Source organism: Engraulis encrasicolus, chromosome 2 (assembly GCF_034702125.1).
Source record: "Engraulis encrasicolus isolate BLACKSEA-1 chromosome 2, IST_EnEncr_1.0, whole genome shotgun sequence".
Lineage (NCBI taxonomy): Eukaryota > Metazoa > Chordata > Actinopteri > Clupeiformes > Engraulidae > Engraulis > Engraulis encrasicolus.
Window position 1 is genome coordinate 59,231,373 of NC_085858.1, and position 5,000 is coordinate 59,236,372.

At 44.8% G+C, this 5,000-nt stretch overlaps 1 protein-coding gene across 1 annotated transcript in view; it reads right to left on the reverse strand.

Moving 5' to 3' along the window:
- The window catches only part of frmpd2 (FERM and PDZ domain containing 2), a 108,025-nt gene that overhangs the window by 48,936 nt on the left and 54,089 nt on the right, over positions 1-5,000 (reverse strand). The gene's annotated exons all lie outside the window — the stretch shown is intronic.

The following is a 5,000-nucleotide window of genomic DNA, read 5'->3' on the forward strand; positions in this document are numbered from 1 at the left end:
CTCTGGTGCATGTGCTCCAGCGATCTACTAGCAGGCCATTTATTGGTGCAGAGGACTTATCCTGACTGCTGATTGGTGGAGAGGGCTTATCCTGGCTGCTGATTGGTGCAGAGGGCTTATCCTGGCTGCTGATTGGTGGAGAGGGCTTATCCAACTCCTTTTAAAACCCTGGACATTCTCTACTCAAGCTGCCAGAGTCAGAGTAAGCAGCCAAAGGCTGACGACCTTGTGTAGTACTATAGACCTTGTGTAGTACTATAGCAGTCCCTCCAGTTTTTCGCGATTCAGCGATCGCGTGGATTCATGCAAATTCAATGATATTCCGCATAATTTCACGATGCCACGTAATTCCTGTAAAGCCGCATTTTTCCCGCAAAATTTCCCCTTTGTCCCCTTCAACATTCTGTGGAGTTTATAGGCAGCTGGCATCCAGCATGTTGCATTGCTGCCACCTACTGTTCAAACTTCAGTGACACTAAATGTGTGCAGTAGAGGTGCGCGGTTGACGTATTATTTCATCCGCAACCGCTTCTCAGAATTTCTAATCCACCTGCTATCCACCCGCCCTAATGTTTTTTCTCCAATTTCCAAAACCGAATCCGCCCGCCGCCCGCCATCCGCCTATTATACTATAGACCTTGTGTAGTACTAGACCTTGTGTAATACTATGGACCTTGTGTAGTACTATAGTGTAGTACTATGGACCTTGTGTAGTACTATGGACCTTGTGTAGTACTATAGTGTAGTACTATAGACCTTGTGTAGTACTATGGACCTTGTGTAGTACTATAGTGTAGTACTATAGACCTTGTGTAGTACTATGGACCTTGTGTAGTACTATGGACCTTGTGTAGTACTATAGACCTTGTGTAGTACTATAGTGTAGTACTATGGACCTTGTGTAGTACTATGGACCTTGTGTAGTACTATGGACCTTGTGTAGTACTATAGACCTTGTGTAGTACTATGGACCTTGTGTAATACTATGGACCTTGTGTAGTACTATGGACCTTGTGTAGTACTATAGACCTTGTGTAGTACTATAGTGTAGTACTATGGACCTTGTGTAGTACTATGGACCTTGTGTAGTACTATGGACCTTGTGTTAGGGTGACCAGACGTCCCGGTTTGACCGGGACAGTCCCGGTTTGGAGTTGTGTGTCCCAGGTCCCGAGCGAACCCTCTCCGGACACAAATATGTCCCGGTTTTGGCCAACCTCTACATTGCGCCATGTCTATCATGTTAAATATATGGAAAAGATTGCATGTTTACCTGCCACAATTAATGGCAGCCAGTGCTTGTATAGAAAGTCTAAAGGAGTCAGTTGCGATTTGTCATTCCTCCCTCTAAAATTGATTAGAATGCAGGAAATTGCATCTAAAAAATAAAAAAAAATCCTGGGGGAGGACCCCCAGACCCGCCCGCCAAATATTGTCCTTCAGTCACGCACGAAGTGTCCCGGTTTCAGACTACAAAAATCTGGTCATCCTACCTTGTGTAGTACTATGGACCTTGTGTAGTACTATTGTGTAGTACTATGGACCTTGTGTAGTACTATGGACCTTGTGCATTACTACGGTAGTCAACTTTTGAATGGCTATTACAGCATTGCACTAGTGGAACGGCGTGCACTATGGGGCTACATTACAACATTCTCCACTCAAGCCATCAGAGTCAGAGCAGACAGCAAAAGCCCCACCTCCTTGTGTCTCCTTCAAAAGCCCCACCTCCTTGTGTCTCCTTCAAAAGGCCCACGTCCTTGTGTCTCCTTCAAAAGGCCCACGTCCTTGTGTCTCCTTCAAAAGGCCCACGTCCTTGTGTCTCCTTCAAAAGGCCCACGTCCTTGTGTCTCCTTCTAAAGGCCCACCACGTCCTCGTGTCTCCTTCTAAATGACCACGTCCTCGTGTCTCCTTCTAAATGACCACGTCCTCGTGTCTCCTTCTAAAGGCCCACCACGTCCTTGTGTCTCCTTCTAAAGGCCCACCACGTCCTCGTGTCTCCTTCTAAATGACCACGTCCTCGTGTCTCCTTCTAAATGACCACGTCCTCGTGTCTCCTTCTAAACGCCCACATCCTTGTCAAAAGGCCCACGTCCTTGTGTCTCCTTCTAAAGGCCACGTCCTTGTGTCTCCTTCTAAAGGCCACGTCCTTGTGTCTCCTTCTAAGCCAGGGGTCAGGAACCTATGGCTCTAGAGCCATATGTGGCTCTTTTGGGAACTGTATATGGCTCTAACTTATCTAGGGTCGCCAACCATCCCTTGAAATATGGAATCGTCCTGTATTTATAAATAAAAGTATGGGTTCCATATAGAGTTGAAACGGGACAAGGGAGGTTAATAAGTGTTAAAATGCAGGAAATTACATCTAAGAAATACACAATTCTCCCAAGCCCTCACCATAATGAAGTTGACAGTTGGCAACCCTATACTTACCTGTTATCAATAAAAGCAATAACTTGACAGTACACTCTAAAATTGGGCATAATTGAAATACATGCTTTTGATTGTATTCAGTGTTTGTAAAATGGTATGGCTCTCGTGAACATTTCTTTTTAAAAAGTTGGCGTTTATGGCTCTCTCCACCAAAAAGGTTCCTGACCCCTGCTCTAAGCCCTCTGAGTTTCGTGCCTCAAGAGAGACTTTAAATATTGGAGGGTCGCTACTGGTGACCCTTCTTCTTGTCTATTTATTTTCTTTGGTTTAGAAGAGTAGGAGTAGAATAGAGTATCATCTATTGATCCCAGTGGGAAGTTAAAGTGTGTGTAACTGAGGTGGTTCCTCAGCATGGTTTCAGAGTGTGTGTAACTGAGGTGGTTAAAAAAAAACACTTGACTCGAACCTAGTTCCTCACCGTGGTTTGTGTGTGTGCGAGTGTGTGTAACTGAGGTGGATCCTCAGCATGGTTTGTGTGTGTGCGAGTGTGTGTAACTGAAGTGGTTCCTCAGCATGGTTTAAGTGTGTGTAACTGAGGTGGTTCCTCAGCATGGTTTCAGAGTGTGTGTAACTGAGGTGGTTCCTCAGCATGGTTTCAGAGTGTGTGTAACTGAGGTGGTTTCAGAGTGTGTGTAACTGAAGTGGTTCCTCAGCATGGTTTGTGTGTGTGCGAGTGTGTATAACTGAGGTGGATCCTCAGCGTGGTTTGTGTGTGTGCGAGTGTGTGTAACTGAGATGGTTCTGTGCTAGTCCGCCACTCAGGTCTCAAACCCGCCAGCTAGCAGTCACCACTCCAGTTGGGGCGTTGCTACCAGTCAGGTCAAGAGTCAATGCAAGTACTTTCTGAGTTCCCGCAAATACAGGAACTCCTCCCACTTTGTTGGGAAGCAAACCATCATTAGCAAACCAAGGGAGGCCATTTGGGAAATGCTGTTTGGGAAATGTTCTTTGTTATGCTCTTGGTCAGACCATGTCTCGAAGCAATTTGAAAGTTGATGATAATCAGGCCAGGTCTGTAGTTGGTTTAACACTCAGTCTATGTGTGTCTGGGCTTAAGAAAGACAGTTTAGCTCTCTCTCTCTCTCTCTCTCTCTCTCTCTCTCTCTCTCTCTCTCTCTCTCTCTCTCTCTCTCACACACACACACACACACACACACACACACACACACACACACTCTCCTGAGAGGCTGCTGGTCCAAATTGGGATTACGTGTCTTACCTCAATTACACCGCAGTAGTTAAGACTAACACTAATCTGGTGTGTGTGTGTGGTGTGTGTGTGTGTGTATTTGTGTGTGTGTGTGTGTGTGTGTGTGTGTGTGTGTGTGTGTGTGTGTGTGTGTATGTGTGTGTGTCTGTCTGTGTGTCCGTGTGTGTGTGTATGTGTGTATTTGTGTATGTGTGTGAGAGAGAGAAAGAGAGACTGAGAGAGAGAGAGAGAGAGAGAAAGAGAGAGGGAAAGAGAGAGAGAAAGAGAGCAAGAGAAAGAGAGAGGGAGAGAGAGAATGAGAGAGAGAGAGAGAGTGAGAGAGAGAGAGGGTGAGAGAGAGAGAGGGTGAGAAAGACAGAGAGATAGATAGTGTAAGAAGAAGGAGGAAGTAGAGGAAGTAAGAGGGAGTAAAGACTACTAAGTAGTGTGTGAAAGAGAAATACTACAATGCTACAAATATACTACAAATACTACATACTACAATGAAGAGTTCTTTAACAAACTCAACCATCAGTGTTGGGTGTAACGCGTTACAAAGTAACTTTTTTCGTAAAATAGTAGTGTAACGAGTTACTACTGGGAAATTAGGTAACGTAACGCCGTTCTTTGTTAAATATGGCAAAACGTTACTTTTCCGATCGATGCGATTGGCGCCACAGGCGACTTTTGTCGACGAGATGTCCTATTGTATAAAACGGTCGTTTTTTTCAAATAGGATATCAAATGTAGTTCAACTTCCACCTCTATAGGTGGCAGACATGTTTTACTTCAGTTCTAAACACATTGGGACGCCTTATATGGTATTTTGTTTAAGAAAACTACAAAACTACAAACCGCGTTCATTGCGGAAGTAACTCCTCCCCTGTGAAACAACTCGAAAGACGGAAGCAACTCTGCAGTGACATTACGTGGATAATTCTACTGAATAAACGACCAAATGCATTCAAATGGTAACTTGTCATGGTTGTACATATGTATTCATCATATATTTCGCCCCTAAATGAGGTAATATGCAAACAGGAGTGTATTTTCTGCCGCAGTAGAACTTCCCATGTTATGGTGCCTGAGGGAGACTATCGAGAGCCTAGGCTATTTGTCGATCATGGAGACTGTAACAGGAAAACCCTTCATTCATTCACTTGTAAGTACACAATAGAAGTGTTTGTTTCTGCAGGAGACTTATATAATGAGGAAGGGAAGGTTTTTCCGATCAAGACGCGAGGTAAATATTGCGTGCTGCTTTGTATACTGTCGCTATGCTGGCGACGTTCATTGCAACGGGGGATGAGGAAGCGCGTCGTAATTTGCCTGTTACAGACTCAATAGTCAACACCTGCAGGGTGACAGGGGTCGGGA